Raw genomic sequence first — 27,151 nt, forward strand, 5'->3', positions numbered from 1 at the left:
TCGTTATTACAGAGAGAAAGGGCAAGGATTGCCATGAGAGAGGAGAACAAAAGGGTTTATTCCTGTGAATGTAGAGTACATCCACCAAATGGCAAAGATTAGTTATCCACAAGGAATGAGGAGATAACCACACAAATGGGAGTCTGTATGTAGTGTGAGGATATTGAAACTACAGAGGCAATGACAAAAACTTGGGGCCGAGTTTGAGGGACGGATCCATGGTAAATGTGCAGTGCACAAGGAGCTGCTGAAGAATTTGTCAGCAGTCTGTATGGTGTTGCAGGTGTATGCCTGCATTCCTTCCACCATCCATGTGTGGGGAACCTCTCTAACACCAAAGGCCACTGCATCCTATAGTCTAAGGGGTATACTATCCCTCAAACACCCCCTTACAGGTCACTGTCTATGTTGACCCCCTTGAACATCATTATAGCCCATGTCCAGCTGTCCCAGCTTTGCAGGAGGATTGTTACATCCTGATTTTAGCACGCCTTGGATCTTTCATATATTTAGATCAGTGTCAATGACTCTGGCCGAGTCCAAATGGTAGAATTCCTAAATTCAGACATTTCTTACATACCCCACAAATGTATCTGGAAAATCCCACTAAAATGTATATAAATAGACAGGGGGAGCTGTTGTGGGATATGATTGTGAGTGGGCACTATGTAGCATTTGTCATTGTAGAAGAAATGTGCAGACACCTGTATCTTTGTACATATATGCGGCAAGTATCTCTAAGTGCTACTGGTGCCCAGACGGTGCTCTGACTGTGCTGTTTATTAGCACTTGTATTGCTGATTATGAAGCTTGAATATTCTCGTGTTTGTGTGGCTTTTCTCCAGGTACCTGGTTTCCTCCCATTTCCAAAAAATAACATACTGCTGGAAAAAGAAGACCAACATTATACTATAAGTTCTTTTATATAGTGAGCTAGAATGTGGAAGGCGGCTATGCTTGTAAGTTGCATTGATTTTGCATTATTCACCATACAGATCTCTATGTAATCTCTGTGGTTTCTGATAACCTTTGTGATATACTGATATTTTCCACTAGATGGCACTGAATGTCCATGTACTGTACAGCTGTAGCTGTGAGAATTCGCTCATTGTGTCTTATTATGTCACACTTAGTTTGTATTACAACCCCCCATTTTTTATTACACTTCCATTACTTTTTTAGATCCTATTTCAGCATTTCCATCATTTACATCACTAGTATGCCATGTTTTAATGTCTAAAATGTAAATGTAGTTGTACATGTATATTAATATTTTTTGGATTTATATACAATAACATAAGTTTGAAGCCAGTGCTACACAGTAACTTGTGCAATGGTACAGAACATTGAAGGCATGAGTAGTTTTCCTGTGTGCCGTCCTCCTTCTACCTCTCTCTGTCCTGTTGTGTCTCAAGCCTTGAAATGTCCTAAATTCTGTTCTCATGTGAGTTCACCTTCTTTAAAGGGGTTGTTTCAAGTTCACAAGTTCGGATTCGCAGCAGTTTTCCATGCGTTTACAGTAAAATTTAAACCTATGGAAAACAAAATCCGCAGTGCACATGCTGCGGAAAAAAACGCGCGGAAAAGTAGCGTTATTTATTCCGCAGCATGTCAATTCTTTGTGCGGATTCCGCAGCGGTTTACACCTGCTCCATAATAGGAATCCACAGGTGTAAAACCGCACAAAATCCGCAAAAAAAACCCGCGGTAAATCAGCCCGGAAAAATCTGAAGAGTAATCCGCAGCGTGGGCACATATCCTTACAAAAACAAGATACTTTTGTAATTTTGTATTCCCTTATTAAAAATCCTCTCCATTATTGCTTATATGTGATTTGACCACCACTCCATTCACTTCTGTGAGTCTACTGTATGGAAACATTAGTGAAAATGCATGACCAATGCTCATAAAAGCAGTGAATGGAGCTGTGGTCATACATGTGCACAATTGCTCAATTTACATGGGGGACACAGGATTGTATTCTCTGGATATAAGCGGCTCCCAGCAGGCAGACCCCCAGCGATCATATATTTATCACCTATTCTGTGGAGCGACAGTTTGAACAGATTCATATGGTTGGTACATAAAACATCAGCAGGCTTTTCAGCTGCCTTTCCTATATTCCGGAACAATCTACACAAACAGCAGTACATGCTGGAGCTTTCTGCTTTGCTCATGTGTCACCTTCTCTATAGCATTAGGGTAGCACATCATATGTAATAAGCGCTCCTCTTCCGCACTCCTACTCCCCACTTCTAGCTAGCTAAGATGCACACACTTCTGACACAAAATTGTATTCTGTGATACAAAACTACAGATCAATAAACTGTGTAACAAAATGGTGCTTCATATAATTCTACTAGATGTTTCCAGCCAGCTAACGCTCGGCACGCTCATTGCTATCTAATTAACGCTGCTGGTGATTAAACTAAAGTAAATAATGACAACATTCAATAGCGCTTACGCAGGTGGTAAACTAACTTAAAATGAAGTTAATAAGAATAGTGTGGTGATGTGTTGGGGGAGGGATTATGTGTGGTGATGTGTTGGGGGAGGGATTATGTGTGGTGATGTGGTGGGGGTCGGGATTATGTGTGGTGATGTGGTGGGGGGCGGGATTATGTGTGGTAATGAGGTGAGGGGGCGGGATTATGTGTGGTAATGGGGTGGGGGAGCGGGATTATGTGTGGTGATGTGTTGGGGGGCGGGATTATGTGTGGTGATGTGGTGGAGGGCGGGATTATGTGTGGTAATGGGGTGGGGGGATTATGTGTGGTAATGGGGTGGGGGGGATTATGTGTGGTAATGGGGCGGGGGGGGATTATGTGTGGTAATGGGGCGGGGGGTGGGATTATGTGTGGTAATGGGGCGGGGGGCGGGATTATGTGTGGTAATGGGGGGGCGGGATTATGTGTGGTGATGTGTTGGGGGGCGGGATTATGTGTGGTGATGTGGTTGGGGGCGGGATTATGTGTGGTAATGTGGTGGGGGGGGCAGGATTATGTGTGGTGATGTGGTGGGGGGCGGGATTATGTGTGGTGATGTGTTGGGGGCGGGATTATCTGTAGTAATGTGGTGGGGGCGTGGGATTATGTGTGGTAATGTGGTGGGGGGGCGGGATTATGTGTGGTAATGGGGTGGGGGGCGGGATTATGTGTGGTAATGGGGTGGGGGGCGGGATTATGTGTGGTAATGGGGTGGGGGGCGGGATTATGTGTGGTGATGTGTTGGGGGGCGGGATTATGTGTGGTGATGTGGTGGGGGCAGGATTGTGTGTGGTGATGTGAGGGGCAGGATTATGTGTGGTAATGTGGTGGGGGCCTGGATTATGTGTGGTGATGTGGTGGGGGGTGGGATTATCTGTAGTAATGTGGTGGGGGGCGGGATTATGTGTGGTAATGTGGTGGGGGGCGGGATTATGTGTGGTAATGGGGTGGGGGCAGGATTATGTGTGGTGATGTGTTGGGGGGTGGGATTATGTGTGGTGATGGGGTGGGGGTGGGATTATGTGTGGTGATGTGTTGGGGGGTGGGATTATGTGTGGTGATGTGTTGGGGGGTGGGATTATGTGTGGTAATGTGGTGGGGGCGGGATTATGTGTGGTAATGGGGTGGGGCGCGGGATTATGTGTGGTGATGTGTTGGGAGGTGGGATTATGTGTGGTGATGTGGTGGGGGCGGAGCTACTGTGCAGGGGGCGGGATTAGCGAGTAATCACAATGCCTCTTAGGCCGGTTTCACACGTCAGTGGCTCCGGTACGTGAGGTGACAGTTTCCTCACGTACCGGAGCCACTGACACACGTAGACCCATAAAAATCAATGCATCTGTGCAGATGTCATTGATTTTTTGCGGACTGTGTCTCCGTGTGCCAAACACGGAGACATGTCCGTGTTCGTGGGAGCGCACGTATTACACGGACCCATTAAAGTCAATGGGTCCGTGTAAAACACAGACCACACACGGACCTTCTCCGTGTGCAGTCCGTGTGGCGTGCAGGAGACAGCGCTACAGTAAGCGCTGTCCCCCCCACATCGTGCTGAAGCCGCGATTCATATCTTCTGTGCAGCAGCGTTTGCTGCTTAGAAGATATGAATAATAGTGTTTAAAAGAAAGATCTATCTGTCTGCCGCCCTCCCACCCCCTGTGCGCCCCCCCGCTGTTCTGAAAATACTCACCCGCTTCCCTCGCTGGCTGTCGCGGCTTCCTGTCCTGCCTTCCTGCCTGCTACTGTATGCGGTCACGTGGGGCCGCCGATTAGAGTCATGAATATGTGGCTCCACCTCCCATAGGGGTGGAGCCGCCTATTCATGACTGTAAATGAGCGGCCCCACGTGACCGCATACAGTAGAAGGCAGGAAGGCAGGACAGGAAGCTGCGACAGCCAACGAGGGAAGCGGGTGAGTATTTTCAGAACAGCGGGGGGGCGTACAGGGGGTGGGGGGGCGGCGGATAGATAGATCTTTCTTTTAAACACTATTATTCATATCTTCTATGCAGCAAATGCTGCTGCACAGAAGATATGAATCGCGGCTTCAGCACGATGCAGGGGACAGCGCTAAACTTTAGCGCTGTCTCCTGCACGCTCCGTGTGGTACCCACTCGGCACACGGGCGGCACACGTGTGCCGCACGTATGGCCTACGTGAGCTCACGGGCACACGGACACGGATAACTCTGGTACCAATTTTTTCCGGTACCGGAATTATCTGGACGTGTGGGAAAGCCCTTATATATATAGATTCTGTATTTCAAAAGGTAATTCTGTGTCACAGAAAGCTATACAATAGTATTTGTGAAACAGAAATACATATTATTATACAGGATAACAATTTTGGGTAACAAAGCTCAATTGTGAAGCAAAAATACTATTCTATGAGACAATATTTTGACACATGGAAATATATGTTGCATCACCAGAGAATACTGTTTTGCTATACAAATTTGTTTTCTGTGTCACAAGGTGAACATAAGGTTGACAGAACTGAATGTAGTGATACAAAAGAACATTCTGCGTCATAGATTACAAAGCAAATTTCATCGAAGTCAAACAACTCAGCAGGTCCAATGGTCTTTCTAATTAAACTAAAGAATGCAGGAATTGGATTATTTTGCCACATGCCTTGAAAGGCAATCCATGTCCTTGTAGCGCAAAAAATATTATATAATTGAATGAAGACATATTAATTTTAAACTACCGTATGTTCCGGTGTATAAGACGACTGGGTGTATAAGACGACCCCCAACTTTTCCATATAAAATATAGAGTTTGGGAAATACTCGCCATATAAGAGGGGGGTCATCTTATACGCCGGGTGTCGTCTTATACAGCGTGTGCGGTCCGGATGGTTCCCAGGGTCAGGAGGAGAGGAGACTCTCCTTCAGGCCCTGGGATCCATATTCATGTAAAAAATAAAGAATAAAAATAATAGGGGTATAGGTGGGTGGTAACAATTGCTTAGTTGTTCAGACAAGCCTTAGTGTAAGGATAGGATGTTCATGTAATGCTGCATGAACCGGTTATCAGCCTAAGTATGTAACAGTACAGACACAGAGGCTATTAAATGCATAAAGCATGTGAGAACATGATGCGAGGAACCTGGTTGTGGTAAAAATTTTGAAAGGGCAACACAGAGCTAGTTAGGTTAAAGCATTGAGACAGTAGGTCAGTCTGAACAAATGCGTTTTTAGGCCACACTTAAAACTGTGTGGATTGGGGATTAATCGTTTTAACCTGGGCAGTGCTTTCCAAAGAATTGGGGCAGCACGTGAAAAGTCTTGGAGATGGGAGTGGGAGGTTCTGATTATTGAGGATGTTAACCTCAGGTCATTAGCAGAACGGAGGGCACGGGTAGGGTGGTAGATTGAGACAAAGGAGGAGATGTAGGGTGGTGCTGAGCCATGGAGTGCTTTGTGGGTGAGGGTAATAGGTTTTATAGCTGCAGTCTTCCGGGACCTTGCCAATGGACCAATCCGAGCTGCTTGAGGACCTGAGCATGTGACTTCTGACCACCAGTGAGTGGTCGTCTCACGGGCATGCTCAGAAGGCCAAAAGCAGGACTTAGTCCCAGGAGCATCTGCTCGCGGCTGACTAATGCTGGTTGCTATAGCTAGACCTGGGAAGGCAGCAGCAACCAGACACACAGCATTAGCCTGAGCAAGACACTGGGATGACGTCTCTGCTGAGCAGTATCTTCTGTGGCTGAGAGGGAATGGGAGACCCCCTGTGCAGCGGCAGAATCTCAACGTCTAACATTACTCCCTCCTAGGGCCCCCCCTTCCTTGGACCTCACCATGCTCAAATGCCGCAATGAGCTGAGGAGCCAGAATGTGTTCAATAGGCTCCCAGATACTATCCTCAGGACCGTGACCCTTCCAGTATACAAGATAATATTTTTTGCCACATATCACCGTGAAACCAATGATAGCGTTCACCTCATAATTGTCCGCGGACAAGCCCGATGTCCCGGCAGATGACTCAGAAAACCGGGACATGTGAACGGGTTTTAAGATGGACACATGAAAAGTGTCGGTGATACCCAGGCGCTGAGGAAAGGCCAGGTGGTAAACCACCAGGTTAACCTGTTCTAGGACCTTGAAGGGACCTATGTAACGGGGAGCAAACTTAGTGGACTCAACTCGCAGCCTGATGTTATGGGCAGAGAGCTGCACTGAGTCGCCGGGGGCAAAAGTCGGAGCGGGACGCCAATGCGCATCAGCGGAGACCCTCATTCTCTCCTTAGAGGCCCGGATGGCATCCTGTGTTGTCACGGGCCTCCATCGCCCAGTCTTCCACCCTAGGGTCGGTGGACGACACCGGCATGGGCACAGGGACACACCGTTGCTGGCCGTAATTAAGGAGGAAAGGGGTCTTCCCTGTGGAGTCATCAATGGCGTTGTTAAGGGAAACTCTGCCAACAGTAGTAAGGATACCCACTCATTCTGTCTGACGGAAAAAAAATGTCGCAAATATGGAAACATGTAATACCAGATATTGGACACCTCTTCTGTTTGGTGCAGACTCCAGCTTAGAGCCCACACCTTTTCTGGCCCATGACAGCTGATCTGATCAGCTGTCATGTGCCCCTAACATCCACGGGTGGAATCGTGATCCACCCGTGACTGTTACCATGTTAAAAGCCGCTGTCAAACTCTGACAGCCCATTTAACATGAACGTGCAGGAAGCATCTCATTAACTCCGCCCATCAGTGCCCGAGTAACATGACCGTGGGTAGCCGATAGGTTGGCATGACAACCTGGGGTCTGCAGGAGACTTCTGTGGTTGTCATTGCTGGATCGCTAAGATCGCCACCCAGCGGTCGGCGCTCATAGCAAGTGAGCATTTCTGCTACATAGAGCTGTACTGCAGCCCTGCTCTATGTAGCACAAGTGATTGGATGATCACAGCTTCTAGTCTCCCATGGAGACTATTGAAGCAAGTAAAAGTAGAATAAAAAAAAAAAATATATATATATATATATATATATATATATATATATATATATATATAAATAAAAAAAATCTAAAAGTTCAGATCCCCCCCATTCGCCCCATTCAAAATAATACAATTAAAAAATTCACAGATTTGGTTTTGCTGCATTCAAAATCGCCTGATCTATCAATATATAAAAAGAATTAATCCGATTGGTAAATGGCGTAGAGAGAAAAAAAATCAAAACGCCAGAATCAAGTTTTTTTGGTTGCTGCAAAATTGCAATAAAATGCAATAACAAGCCATCAAAAGATCGTATATACACCAAAATTGATAATTGATAAAAAAAAAATCCGAAAAACTATTGTGGAATTGCACTTTTCTTGCAATTTCACCTCACTTTGAATTTTTTCCTGTTTTCCAGCACACGATATGGTAAAATCAATGGTCTTCAGTATGGTCTTTGGAAGGAGTAAGTCATGTCCAGTGTTTTGTACTGACCACACATATATTTATACATGGAAATGAGACCCCCTCTGAGGCATCTTTTATCTAAGCTAAAGAAGCCCAAGTTTTCCAACCTCTCCTCATATGAAGAGGGCTTCTGTTCCTGGTAATAATCTAGTTGTCACCTTTGTACTTAGACTCTAACTTCTGAATGTCCTTTGTGAAATGTGGGGCCCAAAACTGGATCCCATATTCTAGAAGTTTTGTTTTGTACAGCTGACATGTGCGCGCAATAGCGGCGGGTGAAATCGCGATTCACCCTCCGCTATTAACCTGTTAAATGCCGCTGTCAAACCCTGATATTTAACTACCGCTTCCGGCCGCACGGCCGGAAATGAGCGCATCGCTGACCCCTGTCAAATGATCGAGGGTCGGCGATGTGTCAGGATGGTAACCATAGAGGTCCTTGAGACATCTATGGTTACTGATGCAGGCCTGCTGTGAGCGCCCCCCTGTGGTCGGCGCTCATAGCAAGCCTGCATTTCAGCTACATAGCAGCGATCTGATGATCATTGCTATGTAGCTGAGCCGATCAAGTGGTGCCAGCTTCTAGCCTCCCATGGAGGCTATTGAAGCATGGCAAAAGTTTTAAAAAAATATTTTTAAAAATATGAAAAAAATAAAAATAATATAAAAGTTGAAAGTAAATCACCCCCCCCTTTCGCCCCATCCAAAATAAAACAATAAAAAAATCAAACCTACACATATTTGGTATCGCCGCGTTCTGAATCGCCCGATCTATCAATCAAAAAGCATTAACCTGATCGCTAAACAGCATAGCGAGAAAAAATTTTTGAAACGCCAGAATTACATTTTTTGGGTCGCCACGACGTTGCATTAAAATGCAATAACGGGCGATCAAAAAAACGAATTTGCACAAAAGTGATATGTTTAAAAACGTTAGCTCGTCAAGCAAAAAAATAAGCCCTCACCCGACCCCAGATCACGAAGAATGGAGACTCTACAGGTATTGAAAAATGGCGCATTGTTTTTTTTTTTTAGCAAAGTTTTGAATTTCTTTTCACCACTTAGATAAAAAATAACCTAGTCATGTTAGGTGTCTATGAACTCGTAATGACCTGGAGAATCATAATATTAGGTCAGTTTTAGCATTTCGTGAACCTAGCAAAAAAGCCACACAAAAAACAAGTATGGGATTGCACTTTTGTGCAATTTCACCACACTTGGAATTTCTTTCCTGTTTTCTAGTACAAGACATGGTAAAACCAATGGTTTCACTCAAAAGAACAACTCATCCTGCAAAAAATAAGCCCTCACATGGCCATATTGACAGAAAAATAAAAAAAGTTGTGGCTCTGGGAAGGAGGGGAGCGAAAAACGAAAACGCAAAAACGAAAAAGGGCCACGGCGTGAAGGGGTTAATCCTGATATTTTCTGTTCTAAACAATGTTGATGCAGTAACTTCCTTCAGCCCCTGGAGGCCACCCTTGAGTAATAGACAAGATAATTACAATGTTGTTGCAGTAATTTTGTTCAGCCACCGGAAGTCGCCCTTGAGTTACAGACTAAAAGATTCTGGAAACAGGACAGTTACCTCAGAGAGTTTCCGGGCATTTGAGGAGAAGCAGCGCAGTGAAGGAGACAGGGGAATCCAGAGCTTTAGGCGTTCCTGTTTTGGGACCGTGTGATTGCAAGAAACACATGCATGGAGAACCGGTTTGTTGGGCTCTCCATGCATGTGCTGTGACTGTGACACATGCAGCTGTGACGCTGATCAGGCTGATCCAGGAAGCCATGTGCCCTCTGCAGCTTATTCGGTAATTGCTATAGCTTGCTGAATAAGAGGGAACCTGATCAAGTTCGCTCATCTCTACTCATTAGCTCTGGAGAAAGTGTTAACGAGGACAAGACAGCAGATGTAATGTTAACTGAATTATATGACCAGACTGGCTGCTTTAAGATGAGACTGGTGCTTGAAGTCATTGTTTTCTGTCAATCATGTTTATCACCAAGGTAAGGTTTGCAGTCATCATTATTTTGAATGAAAAGGTCTTTGCAGGAAAGGACATTTCTGGTGGTTGCAGCTGTCAGTGCATCTGCATGTACAGTGAGGTGAAAGCTTTTGGAGGCTGGCCTGGTGTCAAGAATGGCATAAAAAAGCCACTTATCTCCAAGAAAAACATCAAGGATAGACTAACGTTCTGCAACAAGTACATGTATTGGACTGCAGGGGACTTGCGTAAAGTTATTTTATCCGATGAAGCCCTGTAAGACAATCATAAGAATAACTGTCCAGAGAAGAAAAGGTTAGCGCAACCATGAGTCATGTGTCATGCCAACTGTAAAGCATCCCGAACAATTTTGGCTAAGAGCACTCCAATGAATATTTAAAAATCCTGCAAGAGCTTCTTTTTCAAAAGATCCGGGAGCAATTTGGTGATGAAAACTGTTTTTTCCAGCATGATGGCGCATGATGTCACAAGGCAAAAGTGATAACTAAGCAGCTCGGTAAACAAAGTATTGAAATTTTGGGTCCATGGTCAGGAAACTCCCCGAATCTTAATCCTTTGGAGAAGTTGGGGTCAATCCTCAATGAACGGGTGGGCAAACATACATACGTAAACTCCAAGCACTGAGTATGCAATAATGGGCTGTCATCTGTCAAGATTTGGCCCAGATGATGATATCCAGCTGCCAGGGCAAATGGCAGAAGTCTTGAAAAATAAGGATGAGCATTGTAAATTTTGAGTCTTTGCAGAAACTATTCCGATGCAGATGTTATACTTTGACTCTTATGATACATGTACAGAGGCATGAAGACCAAGCAAATCCAAGAAAAATTGGAAAGACCCAAACCACCCATCTATGAATAAAAAACATTCCCATCCTTACAGCTCTGAGAAAAGAACTATTTCTTTATTTCAGAAGGACAAAATATTTGATGTTTAAAATATGAGAATTTGATTTCATATGGGCACAGCTAAACCTGATTTACTGAATCATCCACTGGAAAATACAGAAAGCAACACACTGAAATAAAACAGTAAAAGTGCTGTCAATTTCCAATCTGATTATAGAAAATTAAAGATTCCAAAATATGACTTGTTCCTCCATGATTTATTTTGTAATGCATTTGCAATTGCAGTTTAGCCACAGGGAGCCTTGACTTTATTATTTTTCTATTCATTTCAGTCCGAGTTACACATCCACAAAGCTTATTTATTACAATATTTGTCCTGTGCCGATTGTAAAATAATTGATTCTGAACACCAAGCATTTTACTGCAGTTTTCTTCAGTGATTTTAAGTTTTAAAAAGTTTGTTCCAAAAATTGAGTGCACATGTCCATGTCTCTTTCCCTATCCCCATTTAATAGAATCTTGTGAACTCCTCTGCCTCTTGCCTTTGTTAACCAATTAGTGTTTTTGTTTAGTTCCTTTTTTGTCCATATGGCAGCCATGAAATAGAATAAATACAGTAGTTTGCATAAGTTTTCACCCCCTTGCCTTTTTAGCTATTTTGTTACATTACCAACTGTGTTTAAATGTTTAAAGTGCAGCATGAAGGGATAAGGGAAAGGGAACCAAACACTAGGGAAGCGGGGAGTGGAGACTGCTAGGCAGATCTAACGTCACCCTATCTGCCCTATCGTCCCTATATAGGTTCTGCACCTATCGCCAAGCAGGATACCTAATCCCTGCCTGACTCTGGCGATAAGCCCTGCATCGAGCAGGACAGAATGAGCGCTAGTCAATACCCACTACCACTAAAGACAGATGGGAAAAACAAACAAGGGAAACACTTAGCTTGAGTAGACTCAGAGAGAAACACGGATGTCCTCCAAACACCAAAGAGGAAGATAGCCGACTACTATAGCTCCAAGCCTCAACTGGGCAATGGAAATAGCAATATCACCCACAACTTCCAGCAACAAGCTGAAAATTATAAACACCTCTGTCCAGGTGTGTCAACTAGAGCCGGGGGAGATTGCCACTGGGTCCTAGAGTCAGAAGGACCAGGAAGAAGTTTGCAAAGCAAACTGCTGAGTCCTTCTGCAGTCAGATGCAGAATGATGGTCTACAGCCTCTGACACACCCGCGGCATCAGCAGCACTACATAGTCTTGTTGGTGAAGTGAAATGAGAAAAATATAGGCAAAATTGAAATTTATGGGATTAAATAACTAAAAATTGGCATGTGCATATGTATTCACACCTTTTGCTATGACACCTATAAGTCACATGCTTAGTGAAAGGAAGTCCACCCGTGTGCAATCTAAGTGTAACATGTCCGTCACTATATACACACCTTTTCTGAAAGGCCACAGAGGCTGAAACACCATTAAGCAAGAGTCACCACTAACCAAACACTATGAAGACCAAGAAGATCTCCAAACAAGTCAGGGACAAAGTTGTTGAGAAGTACAAGTCAAAGTTGGGTTACAAAACAATATGAAACAGAAATGAGTCCATCTCACCGTAATAGATATCCTTAGGTGTTCAGAGCTCAGCAAACGCTGTGTCAAGGCATGGAGCAATCACAAAACAGAAGAAAATGCAGCTCAACGACCTTGTGAACAAACTTCTTCACTGAAAGTGATCAGAGGATAAAACAGTATCAGCGATGTAAGATACATGGTATGCGACTGAAGGGTTCTAGCAGGAACACGGGATGCAGTGACGGATGGGAGGCAGAGCAAGGGTTAACAGGTTTGTTTACAGGGAAAATACTCCACGCAGGGAGGTAAAGAGTTAAACAGTGTAAATGGCAAAACTGAAGTACGACGGTACAACTGACGACAATATAGTAACAAGGGTTGCAGGAAGTCCAATCACTGCAGCTCCTGCTGTGTACTGTATAGCGCCAGCAACGGCGGGCGCGGTGTCCTTACTAATGGGGTTCAGCACACAACAATACCCCATATTCTGGTGACAGTGGTCGGTTTTTGGTACCTTCCACTGCCCCTAGTCCATATACTATAGTGGCCAACTAACGGTGAGGGCCACAGTCCTGTATGAGCCAAGCATGGCACTGCTAACATATGCTGGCAAGGTTAGGTCACAAGTTTCTGGGCTGATATTAACTAGCACAGTCAGGGGTAGCTGACAGTCACGCTTCGGTCTCTGTCAAGCAGGCCGCACGCGGTATTCACTATCCTGGAGCGACTGGCACCTGGCTTTATGGCGGTAAACGGGCACACACTGCCTGTCTCTCTCTCTCTGGTCCCCGCTGTTGGCGGCGGGTGTCAGGGGTCACTGGTCTGTGTGGCGCTGGTGCTCCCTGGACAGAACACTCCTCTCTTTGGCTGCTGCAGCACCCGGCTTGGCTCTGCTCTGTGGGCATGGCTCTGCAAGACTCTGCTCCGCATGGCTCTGCTCTGCACAGCTCTCTCCACAGGTAACGGGAGCTCCTTCTATATGGTCTGTCGCCAAGTCAGTCCTCTCAGTTGGGGGAAGCAGAGCGCGCCTCTGACCATTCTGCTCGCTGCTCTCTGTGCTGCTCTCCACCGGCGCCAGACTGCATTGCTTTGCACGCTTTCCTCTTCTCTTACTCCTTCACTGCGTGTGCTTCTTTTGCTCTTCCTGCCCTCCTGGGACAGAAGGAAGCTCTGTCTGGCTCAGGCTTCCCCCAGACAGCAAGGGAAGGTCCGCCCTACTCAGGCTTCCCCCCGGGAACAGAGGATGCACTTTCAGTTCTGGACCCGGCATGCAGGTGCCTGCGTCCGGTCTATCTCCTTACATGACATCGATGTGTTTCAGGTGGCTACGCGCCCTTAATCATGATTAAGTTGGTTCACAAGTTCGTTGAGCTGGATTTTCTTCTGTTATACAAAACAATATGCCAATCTCTGATGATCCCCCGGAGGACCATCAAATCCAATTTCATCAAATTGAAAGAATATGGTAACACAACAAACCTGCCAAGAGAGTGATGCCCACCAAAACTTTTAACCCAGGCAAGCATGACATTAATCAGAGAGGCAGCACAGAGACCAGAGGTGCTCCTGATGGAGCTGCAGAATTCCCAAGGAGAGACTGGAGAATCTGTCCATATGACCACAATAAACCGTATACTTCATAGATGTGGTGTGAAGTATGACACCAGAGATCATGCAGAATCCCTCTGCTGAAGCCACATGTGAGGGATCTGCACCTTGCCCCCCGTACGTCAATATTACATCAGCGGGATCATGTGGTAAGGTCTCCCCACTTGTACCAACATAACGTTCCACACCTCCAGGGGACACATAAGGTCAGCTTGGCACAGTTTTACACAGACACCCCGTGTCCACATGGGCCCAGGGAGGCACAGATAGTGAGTGTATTTGGATCATGCAATCACTGACGTGGCACCACACTCTCCCACGACCCAGACAGGCTGAGATGCCCCGTTCACTATCCCCAGTGAAACAGAACCTTATCAGCCTGGTAGGACTGCCACCAGTTCCTCATTCGATAATTGCCTGGTCCGTTAACAGGGTTAAATTTGGCCAGAAACCAGCCCCAGTAGCATGGAACATTAAATTGAGAAACAAATACCTCGATTCCTTTATCGAGATAAAAGAGCAGCCCAAGGTTAAATTATATATTTAGTCGCCTTAAGAGCACACTAGACAATACACTATATACACAATGGTTATACGTATATAATGATCAGATATGAAAATACATTAGTGGTAGGACAAAAGATATAAGCAGAATACATTGGTCAGTTACCAGTAGATGAAAGGCCTGGCTTGCGAGGGAGGGGATGCCACTCTGTTCCTGGACTTCTCCTCACACGATATGTCGTTGCTACCTCCAATGAGAAAAAGCAGTCTAACGTGTATGGGGGCCTTAAGTATCTCTGTTGTGAATTCTGCTCTTGGGCTCCCTCCGGTGGTTGTAAGTGGTAGCGCTGCTGTCTCTGAATCGCAGCATTTATCAGGTGTGTTCACTTTTTGCAATTTTGACTGGGCTATTTAGTCTTGCTTCACCCTTTAGTCAGTGCCAGTTGTCCATTGTTCCTGGAGGATTCACATCCCTGCCTGGTCTCTTCTGCTTTGCAGTTCATTTCAACAAAGATAAGTTCTGGCCTTGATTTTTGCTGTCCACATGCTGTGGCCTTATTGTTCAGTTCTTTTCCATGCTTTTGTCTTGTCCAGCTTGGTCTGTATAAGGATTTGTTTAGCCAAGCTGGTATCTCTGGAGATGCAGATATACCCTCCATATCTTTAGTTAGCTGTGGAGATTTTGTATTTTCTGTGGTGGATATTTTCTAGTGTTTCAATACTGACCGCATAGTATTCTGTCCTATCCTTTCTATTTAGCTAGCAGTGGCCTCCTTTGCTAAATTCTCATTTCAGTCTGTGTATGTTTTTTCCCTCTCCTCTCACAGTCAATATTTGTGGGGGGCTGTCTATCCTTTGGGGATTTTCTCTGAGGCAAGATAGTTTTCCCTTTTCTATCTCTAGGGGTAATTAGTCCTCCGGCTGTGTCGAGATGTCTAGGGAGTGCTAGGTACATTCCACGGCTACTTCTAGTTGCGGTGTTAAGTTCAGGGTCTGCGGTCAGTACAGGTACCACCTTCTCCAGAGTACGTCTCATGCTGCTTTTAGGCCACCAGATCATAACAGTACAACTAGCCAACAATGAGTTAACCGCATCTCAGAAGAAGGGAAGGAAGGTGCTGAGCCATTTTTTTTTCTGTAGTCTGTTGTGTTTTTTTTTTCTTCCCTCTTTACCTCTGGGTGGCTCAGGAGTTCGGCGCTGGTATGGATGTTCAGGGATTGGCTTCTCGTGTGGATCAACTTGCTGCTAGAGTACAGGGTATTTTCGATTATATCGTTCAGACTCTGGTTTTAGAGCCTAGAATTCCAACTCCTGATTTGTTTTTTGGGGATAGGTCCAAATTTCTGAGCTTTAAAAATAACTGTAAATTGTTTTTTGCTCTGAAACCCCGTTCCTCTGGTGATCCCATCCAACAGGTTAAAATTGTTATATCTCTGCTGCGTGGTGACCCCCAGGATTGGGCATTTGCCCTGGAACCTGGGAATCCGGCGTTGCTTAATGTAGACACCTTTTTTCATGCGCTTTGGTTATTGTATGACGAACCTAATTCAGTGGATAATGCTGAGAAGACCTTGTTGGCCCTGTCTCAGGGTCAAGAAGCGGCAGAATCATATTGCCAGAAGTTTAGAAAATGGTCTGTACTGACTAAATGGAATGAGGATGCCTTGGCGGCAATCTTCAGAAAGGGTCTTTCTGAATCCGTTAAAGATGTTATGGTGGGGTTCCCCACGCCTGCTGGTCTGAGTGATTCTATGTCTCTGGCCACTCAGATTGATCGGCGCTTGCGCGAGCGCAGAGTTGCGCACACTATGGCATTGTCTTCCGAGCGGAGTCCTGAGCCTATGCAGTGTGATAGGATTGTGTCTAGAGCTGAACGACAAGGATTCAGATGTCAGAATAGGTTGTGTTTTTACTGCGGCGATTCTGCTCATGTTATTTCTGATTGCCCTACGCGTACCAAGAGAATCGCTAGTTCTGTTACCATCAGTACTGTACAACCTAAATTTCTGTTATCTGTGACCCTGATCTGCTCATTATCGTCATTTTCTGTCATGGCATTTGTGGATTCAGGCGCCGCTCTAAACTTAATGGACTTAGAATTTGCCAGACGTTGTGGTTTCCCCTTGCAGCCTTTGCAGAGTCCTATTCCTTTGAGGGGCATTGATGCTACACCGTTGGCTAAAAATAAACCTCAGTTTTGGACACAGCTGACCATGTGCATGGCGCCAGCCCATCAGGAAGATTGTCATTTTCTGGTGTTGCATAATTTGCATGATGCTATTGTGCTGGGTTTCCCATGGTTACAGGTGCATAATCCGGTATTAGATTGGAAATCTATGTCTGTGACTAGTTGGGGTTGTCAGGGGGTTCAAGGTGACGTTCCTTTGATGTCAATTGCCTCCTCTCCCTCTTCTGAAATTCCTGAGTTTTTGTCAGATTTCCAGGATGTATTCAATGAGCCCAAGTCCAGTTCCCTTCCACCGCATAGGGACTGTGATTGTGCTATTGACTTGATTCCAGGCTGTAAGTTCCCTAAGGGCCGACTTTTCAACCTGTCTGTGCCGGAACATACCGCCATGCGGAGCTATGTTAAGGAGTCCTTGGAGAAGGGGCATATTCGGCCATCTTCTTCACCATTGGGAGCAGGTTTTTTTTTTGTTGCCAAAAAAGATGGCTCCTTGAGACCCTGTATTGATTATCGCCTCTTTAATAAGATCACGGTCAAATTCCAATACCCTTTGCCTTTGCTTTCTGATCTGTTTGCTAGGATTAAGGGGGCTAGTTGGTTTACTAAGATTGACCTTCGAGGGGCATATAATCTTGTTCGTATTAAGCAGGGTGACGAATGGAAAACTGCGTTTAATACGCCCGAAGGCCATTTTGAATACCTTGTGATGCCATTCGGACTCTCTAATGCTCCATCTGTGTTTCAGTCCTTCATGCATGATATATTTTGGAATTATCTTGATAAATTCATGATTGTATATTTGGATGATATTTTGATTTTTTCAGATGATTGGGAGTCTCATGTGAAACAAGTCAGGATGGTATTTCAGATCCTTCGTGATAATGCCTTGTTTGTGAAGGGGTCTAAGTGCCTCTTTGGAGTACAGAAGATTTCTTTTTGGGGCTTCATTTTTTCTCCCTCATCTATAGAAATGGATCCGGTTAAGGTTCAGGCCATTCATGATTGGATCCAGCCCACATCCATGAAGAGCCTTCAGAAATTTTTGGGCTTTGCTAATTTTTATCGCCGTTTCATTGCCAACTTCTCCAGTGTGGTTAAACCCCTGACCGATTTGACGAAGAAAGGCGCTGATGTGACGAATTGGTCCTCTGCGGCTGTTTCTGCCTTTCAGGAGCTTAAACGCCGATTTACTTCTGCCCCTGTGTTGTGTCAGCCGGATGTTTCTCTTCCTTTTCAGGTTGAGGTTGACGCTTCTGAGATTGGGGCAGGGGCCGTTTTGTCTCAGAGGAATTCTGATGGTTCCTTGACGAAACCGTGTGCCTTCTTTTCTCGAAAGTTTTCACCTGCGGAACGCAATTATGATGTCGGCAATCGTGAGTTGTTGGCTATGAAGTGGGCATTTGAGGAGTGGCGACATTGGCTTGAGGGGGCCAAGCACCGTATTGTGGTCTTGACCGATCATAAGAATCTGATTTATCTCGAGTCTGCCAAACGGCTGAATCCTAGACAGGCCCGATGGTCCCTGTTTTTCTCCCATTTTGATTTTGTGGTCTCGTATCTTCCAGGTTCTAAGAATGTTAAGGCTGATGCCCTCTCTAGGAGCTTTTTGCCTGATTCTCCTGGGGTCCTTGAGCCGGTCAGTATTCTGAAGGAAGGGGTGATTCTTTCTGCCATCTCCCCTGATTTACGACGGGTTCTTCAGGAATTTCAGGCTGATAAACCTGACCGCTGTCCAGTGGGGAAATTGTTTGTTCCTGACAGATGGACTAGTAAAGTGATTTCAGAGGTTCATTGTTCTGTGTTAGCTGGTCATCCTGGGATTTTTGGTACCAGAGATTTGGTTGGTAGGTCCTTTTGGTAGCCTTCTTTGTCACGGGATGTGCGTTCTTTTGTGCAGTCCTGTGGGACTTGTGCGCGGGCCAAGCCTTGCTGTTCCAGCGCTAGTGGGTTGCTTTTGCCTTTACCGGTCCCTGAGAGGCCTTGGACGCATATTTCTATGGATTTTATTTCGGATCTTCCGGTTTCCCAGAGGATGTCAGTTATCTGGGTGGTTTGTGACCGGTTTTCTAAGATGGTTCATTTGGTACGTTTGCCTAAGTTGCCTTCCTCTTCTGATTTGGTTCCGTTGTTTTTTCAGCATGTGGTTCATTTGCATGGCATTCCGGAGAATATTGTGTGTTGTGTCCGATAGAGGTTCCCAGTTTGTTTCTAGGTTTTGGCGGGTCTTTTGTGCTAGGCTGGGCATTGATTTGTCTTTTTCTTCCGCATTTCATCCTCAGACAAATGGCCAAACCGAGCGAACTAATCAGACTTTGGAAACTTATTTGAGATGCTTTGTGTCTGCTGATCAGGATGATTGGGTGGCTTTCTTGCCATTGGCCATGTTTGCCCTTAATAATCGGGCTAGTTCTGCTACCTTGGTTTCACCCTTCTTTTGTAACTCTGGTTTTCATCCTCGTTTTTCTTCGGGGCAGGTTGAGCCTTCTGATTGTCCTGGGGTGGACTCTGTGGTTGACAGGTTGCAGCAAATTTGGGCTCATGTTGACAATTTGGTGTTGTCTCAGGAAGGGGCTCAGCGTTTTGCTAATCGTCGTCGGTGTGTTGGTTCCCGGCTTCGGGTTGGGGATTTGGTCTGGTTGTCTTCCCGTCGTGTCCCTATGAAGGTTTCTTCCCCTAAGTTTAAGCCTCGGTTTATTGGCCCTTATAGGATTTCTGAGATTATCAATCCAGTGTCTTTTCGTTTGGCCCTTCCAGCCTCTTTTTCCATCCATAATGTTTTTCATAGATCTTTGTTGCGGAAATATGTGGTGCCCGTTGTTCCCTCTGTTGATCCTCCTGCCCCGGTGTTGATTGATGGGGAGTTGGAGTATGTGGTTGAGAAGATTTTGGATTCTCGTTTTTCGAGGCGGAAGCTTCAGTATCTTGTCAAATGGAAGGGTTATGGCCAGGAGGATAATTCTTGGGTTGTTGCCTCCGATGTTCATGCTGATGATTTGGTTCGTGCCTTTCATTTGGCTCGTCCGGATTGGCCTGGGGGCTCTGATGAGGGTTCGGTGACCCCTCCTCAAGGGGGGGTACTGTTGTGAATTCTGCTCTTGGGCTCCCTCCGGTGGTTGTAAGTGGTAGCGCTGCTGTCTCTGAATCGCAGCATTTATCAGGTGTGTTCACTTTTTGCAATTTTGACTGGGCTATTTAGTCTTGCTTCACCCTTTAGTCAGTGCCAGTTGTCCATTGTTCCTGGAGGATTCACATCCCTGCCTGGTCTCTTCTGCTTTGCAGTTCATTTCAACAAAGATAAGTTCTGGCCTTGATTTTTGCTGTCCACATGCTGTGGCCTTATTGTTCAGTTCTTTTCCATGCTTTTGTCTTGTCCAGCTTGGTCTGTATAAGGATTTGTTTAGCCAAGCTGGTATCTCTGGAGATGCAGATATACCCTCCATATCTTTAGTTAGCTGTGGAGATTTTGTATTTTCTGTGGTGGATATTTTCTAGTGTTTTAATACTGACCGCATAGTATTCTGTCCTATCCTTTCTATTTAGCTAGAAGTGGCCTCCTTTGCTAAATTCTCATTTCAGTCTGTGTATGTTTTTTCCCTCTCCTCTCACAGTCAATATTTGTGGGGGGCTGTCTATCCTTTGGGGATTTTCTCTGAGGCAAGATAGTTTTCCCTTTTCTATCTCTAGGGGTAATTAGTCCTCCGGCTGTGTCGAGATGTCTAGGGAGCGCTAGGTACATTCCACGGCTACTTCTAGTTGCGGTGGTAAGTTCAGGGTCTGCGGTCAGTACAGGTACCACCTTCTCCAGAGTACGTCTCATGCTGCTCTTAGGCTACCAGATCATAACAATCTCACAGAAATCCTTCTCTCTCCTAAGTGATGGGTGAAGATAGATCCCCAATGTAGAAAACTGATATAAAACAAAAGGCAACTTGTTCCCATGTTGGTATCAACATTGGACAACATGACACATAAAATCAGAAGCATCCCTACCTAGAAAAGAAAGGGATCTCAGCAAGGTATTTACCTTTGTTTATTCTAATGATACAAATGACCTAGATTGTCTCTTTCCAATCCTCCTAGCCTGGCAAAGGAAGGACCAACACCTTTCTAGTCCTTTCCCTCTCTCAACACTAGTAGACAGAAAATTCATTATGACCACTTGCTCTAGTCCCTCTTGCCAATGTGATACTTATGAAGATAGTTAGCCTTTGTCAGATTTTCAATAAAGAAAGGGAATTAGGTCATTCAATTTATAAGGTTTTCTATCATTGTGGTTTTCTGGAGAATAGGAGTCTAGGACATATTCACAATGAACAGGAAGAAGGATGGATGAGACTAAGGACAGATTCACATTGCGTTAAAGCAGCCCGTTCAATGTATAGCGTTGATGGTCTGCATTAGCGCTATAGCATACATGCGTTATGCCGCGGTGTAACGCGGTCCGTCTAACGGACTGCCATAACTCAATGTGAACCCAGCCTAATTAGAACTAGGAACCCATTGTACATAGTGTAGCTGAAGAACATACTATGTTAATGGCATGGATAGTCTCTAGAGGCAGAAGAATGTGACATTGTGATACTTGGATTAATTCCCTTACTCTTGGTTTCCTGACAATGTGAAACCAAAATCGAATGAGAGCATTGGACTGATTTGCAATACTCATGAAGAACAAATTGAATTATGAAGTCCCCTCTGCAGATAAAAGGAGGTCCAAATCCTACAACCTTTATTCACACTTTTACTAATAGTAATAGCGTAGAGGAAAATGTTGTACAATTCCGATGCTCTCTAAACCTTTCATTTACTCTCCCATCTAATGTAGGAGGTAGTACAGTAGTCATTAAATTTATTCTGATCCTAACTATGCCCTTGAAAAAAAAAAGGAAAAAATTAGATCTAATAACAGAGGCAACTTTTTGTGATTCACCCTTTGGAGACATTTAACTTTTTTTTGCCTATTAGTACAGAATCCATTAGAAATGTTGATCACCTTTAAGTATCTCCTTGAAAAAAGGTCTCCTCCGAATGACGTCCACAGAATGAAAAGACTAATCATCGGAAAATTTAAATATCCATTATTCATAATTATAAATCAGGGCTAAAGATAAAAGAATATAAGTGAAATCTCTGATCCTTTCATAAAAAGGAATGAGCTGCAATTTTATTTCAAAGTAATATTCAATTAGAGTCTCACACATTTCGGCAAGATAAGGATGGTAGATCTCAATGCTTCTATTACACCCATGCATCAGTCTCCGGTTCAGCTATAATTCAAACTCCATTTGTAAGGATATTTTTTTGTAGCTTTGACAAAATCTTTAGAATCGGTCTTCTTGGATTAAATTTTAAATGTACATTTCATTAAAAAAATGAAATGTGATCTGTCAGTTCATAGCCTGGGTGATGAGGAGAAGTCATTAAGAATTAAACTTTAATAAGAGGATTGTTTGATATTTTATATAGTAAGATATGATATGCTCCACTGTGTAATCAGCGTAAATGTAAATAATTCAATTGGATTAAAACCTGAGCCGGAGAAGAAAAAAAATTATGCATTCTAATACTGTAATGTAATAAACCGGATCCTGAGGAATTAGAAAAGCTTAAAACTTTTATCCACATTTTTTATTCATAGTGTAGTTATATGTACTGTGAAATTTCCTTCAATGCTATTTTTACCACTTTTTTTTAATACATCAATGGATGTAAAATAAAAAAAAGGAGCAAATTTATTTTACCGTTTTTTGTATGCTGCTCCTATACAGTGCAATGTGTGTCCATGGTTACAGATTACAACAAACTGTGTAGTCTCATCTCTCACTTATGCAGTTTTCCATCCATCGCCTTCTTGTTCTCATGTACTTAGTAGGTTATTAAGATGAAGAAATATGATTGCTGTTTTCCTGACCTATCGATTTTGCTAATTTTTCATGGGACTGCTGTGGCCAATCCCTGGTCTTTTAGTCTTGCTGGTATGTACAGTACACAATGGCTGAGGTCAGTGTGATGGATGAGATGTCATCCGTATTGGATCAGCCAAAATTTGAAAAGCCCTGGACAACCCCTTTAAAATAATGCATAAAGCCACTCCACTTTTCTTCCTGAAGATGTATAAAATCATTGACACCAATTCATTATTATTCTCCTTGTTAATTGAATGTGTCTCACCACATACTCCTATAGTCAACAAAATAGGTCCTGCTGACCTATGTATATTTTTTAAACAATTCAAAATATCCCAAAAATATTATCCCATTTGTGGTCCGGTGGGGTAAGGTAATATGATCCAGATACTTTGCTATTCAGTGGTTATGTTTATATTTTAAGTTATGATACTCACCTACCTGGTATATCGGTTACCATTGGGCCACCCTCCATTTTCTGCACCCTCCGTTTTTTGCAGTACCTTACTATGGGCTCTTTATAGGATCTCATGCTTTCATGGATGTGATGATACAAAAGTAATATTGTGATTTGATAGTAGAGCATGTAATTCTCTGATCTAGATTATAGACGGTATAGCTGTAATATTTGCTATCATTTTTGATCAGGATCATAGCTATTTTTACTGGTTTCTGTTGTATATTTATTTGAAGTGTCCGCTTAGTTATATTGTTTATTTTTTGAAATATTACATTAGATAAGGGACTTAGCTAATCAGAAGAACTACACTACATTTTTATTTGAATGTATTTGCTATTATTATTATTCCTATTATTATTATTACTACATCTCAACATATTGGGATAGGATCTTGAAGATGTGAATACCCCATTTTCTTTCAGTACATGAATATGGGGATGGCTATCTTACCTTAGATGCTCTTAACATTTTGACATATAACTTACAGTAACTGTATGGACCACAGGAGCCTGCAGATTGGAGATATTTATTGACTTTTATACGAGGTGTTATGGGCATGCTTTGATAATTGTGCAGAGTTCGCTGGTCAGGGAGGAGGAGGAAGTGAGCTATGGCCATCAGCTATTGAGAATGGTGGATCCTGTGTTCTCTATACTTTGGTGTTCATTGTAACCCTGATGATAATTAGTTAACTACTAAGAATTGATCTGTTCAGAATAAGAATTGACAACTTATTATGAGGTTTGGAGGCATTTTTTAGTATAAAGACTAGAGATCAGCAAGCAGTAAAATGCTCAAAAGCTCGTTACGCAAACCAAGCAATTCCTAATGCACGGATGCTTGTTTTGAGTAACAATTTAATGGGAGTCAATGGGAAATCTGAGCATTTTTCCGGCAGACCCTAGAAGGAAGTCTGGGGAGCAGTGAATATGTTGAAATAGATGGAAAAAGTGCTGAAGGAAAACAGCATGGGGAAGACCCCTGGAAGCATTTCTGACTGCCAGATCACTGTTGAGAACATTGGTGTCACACTTTTACTCCACTTTAAGGACTGACAGTAAAACATTCAAAATTGACCAGAAATTGGAGTTTACAAGAAAAAAAATGTTAAGAAACATTCTTTCCTGTATATCAGGCAAAATTTACTGACTTGTAAATAAACTGACTTGTATATCAGGCAAAATTTAAAAAGGATATAAAAAACAATAATTAAAGTAAACCAAAATAATTTTTTATATTAGTTTTTAAGAAATTTGTATTTTTTTAAATTAAACAATTGGACATTTCAGTGTAATTTATGAAGGAAGCAAGAACTGCCAAAAATTAGATGAAAGAGAGACCCAGATACACACTGTATTTGACATAAAGGAGGGCCTCCTACACATTATGTTCAAATTGTCATGTAGTGGTACTCTTAGACTCATAAAGGCTGTGCACCAAGTGGAAAGCCAGCCAATAATTACAAGCAGGGTCATCCATGCACCCTTGAAGACACCAATTGAAGTGCCTCATAAAAAAAATTAACAAAGTGTAGTTGTGGTCCTTGTACACTGATAAAGGCTTTACACCAAGTGCAAAGCCAGGAAAAAATTATCAGGAGGGTCACCCAGTTATCCATGAAGACAATAGTTGGGGGGGGCTCATACAAATATTAACAATTAAAAACACACTATGTGCTGCTGTCATCTGGCGGTGTGGAAAAGTCAAGGCTAATCCAGGCTTTGCTCATTTTTATCAGATAGAGCCTGTCAGCATTTTCTCTTGACAAACAAAAGTACTTGTCTGTTATGGCTCCCCTGGTGGCACTAAAATCCTGCTCAGACAAGATGCTAGCGGCATGGCAGCATAACACCTCCAAGACATAGAGGGACAGCTCATACCAGGTGTCTAGCTTTGAGACCCAATAGTTGAAGGTTGCAGAGGAATTAGGGAGTTTGCTGGTTTTGTCAGCCAGGTATTGCTTGACCATCTTTAAAAACGTTTTCCCTCCTTGTCAAATGTACCCTATCATCAGGGTCTGAACACTGGGAAGGTCTTATGAAACTGTCTCAGGCCTTTGACAGTGTACTCCTGCCTCTGCTGTACCTGGTATGAGTCTTCTTCACTCCTCCTTCTTGGTTGGGCAAGGAAGCTTGCCTCCTGACGCTAACGTTGTCTGATGGGAATTTTTCAATATATTTTGCACAATAGCTTTCTAGTATAGCACCATTTTAGTAGACCTATCTGCCTCAGGAATGAGGTTCTCCATGTAGCATGGGTTTAGCAGGGTGAACAACCAGTACTCTTTTTTAGCTAAGATGAATGTAATGCAAGGGTCACAGGAAAGGTAGCAGTACATAAAGTCAGTCATATGTGCTGAGCTCCCTGCAACCAAAACTTCCGAGTCTCCACAATGATGACTACTCTCCAGCTCCTACTCCATCTCTTCCTCCTCATTCTCCTCCTCAGCCCATCCATGTATGAAAGATAGGATAAAGCTTGTGTGAGTACTAGCCTCTGTTGCGCTAGCAACCAGCTCCTGTTTCTCCTCCTCATTCCTCGGTCTCCACCTCCTTATTGTTACCCAATCCACATTGAGCAGATGAGATGAGGCTGTGCTGAGTAGTATCTCCCTGTCTCATGTCTTTCTCCATCTCCACCTGGTACGCATGCAAAACTTCAGCTTTAATAGTGATCATCGACTGTTTAAGTAAGCACGGACGTGAGATCAATGCTCTGATTATTGTGTCATCACCGCTCACCATCTTTGTCGAGTCCTCAAAGTTTTTGATAACCACACACATGTTACACATACAGTGCCTGCAAGTAGTATTCAACCCCCTGCAGATTTAGCAGGTTTCCACATTTGGAATTAACTTGGCATTGTGACATTTGGACTGTAGATCAGCCTGGAAGTGTGAAATGCACTGCAGCAAAAAAGAATGTTATTTCTTTGTTTATTTTTTTTTTAAATTGGGAAAAGTTTTTTCAGAGGGTCATTTATTATTCAACCCCTCAACCCACCAGAATTCTGTTTGGTTCCCCTAAAGTATTAAGAAGTAGTTCAGGCAAAAAGAACAATGAGCTTCACATGTTTGGATTAATTATCTCTTTTTCCAGCCTTTTCTGACTATTTAAGACCCTCCCCAAACTTGTGAACAGCACTCATACATGGTCAACATGGGGAAGACAAAGGAGCATTCCAAGGCCATCAGAGACAAGATCATGGAGGGTCACAAGGCTGGCAAGGGGTACAAAACCCTTTCCAAGGAGTTGGGCCTACTTGTCTCCACTGTTGGGAGCATCATCCGGAAGTGGAATGCTTATGGAACTACTGTTAGCCTTCCACGGCCTGGACAGCCTTTGAAAGTTTCCTCCCGTGTCGAGGCCAGGCTTGTCCGAAGAGTCAAGGCTAACCCAAGGACAACAAGGAAGGAGCTCCGGGAAGATCTCATGGCAGTGGGGACATTGGTTTCAGTCAATAACATAAGTAACGTACTCCACCGCAATGGTCTCCGTTCCAGACGAGCCCGTAAGGTACCTTTACTTTCAAAGCGTCATGTCAAGGCTCGTCTACAGTTTGCTCATGATCACTTGGAGGACTCAGACTGACTGGTTCAAGGTTCTCTGGTCTGATGAGACCAAGATCGAGATCTTTGGTGCCAACCACACACGTGACATTTGGAGACTGGATGGCACTGCATACGACCCCAAGAATACCATCCCTACAGTCAAGCATGGTGGTGGCAGCATCATGCTGTGGGGCTGTTTCTCAGCCAAGGGGCCTGGCCATCTGGTCCGCATCCATGGGAAGATGGATAGCACGGCCTACCTGGAGATTTTGGCCAAGAACCTCCGCTCCTCCATCAAGGATCTTAAGATGGGTCGTCATTTCATCTTCCAACAAGACAACGACCCAAAGCACACAGCCAAGAAAACCAAGGCCTGGTTCAAGAGGCAAAAAATCAAGGTGTTGCAGTGGCCTAGTCAGTCTCCTGACCTTAACCCAATTGAAAACTTGTGGAAGGAGCTCAAGATTAAAGTCCACATGAGACACCCAAAGAACCTAGATAACTTAGAGAAGATCTGCATGGAAGAGTGGGCCAAGATAACTCCAGAGACCTGTGCCGGCCTGATCAGGTCTTATAAAAGACGAATATTAGCTGTAATT

Source organism: Ranitomeya variabilis, chromosome 2, assembly GCF_051348905.1.
Source record: "Ranitomeya variabilis isolate aRanVar5 chromosome 2, aRanVar5.hap1, whole genome shotgun sequence".
In the NCBI taxonomy this organism is placed as follows: Eukaryota; Metazoa; Chordata; class Amphibia; order Anura; family Dendrobatidae; genus Ranitomeya; species Ranitomeya variabilis.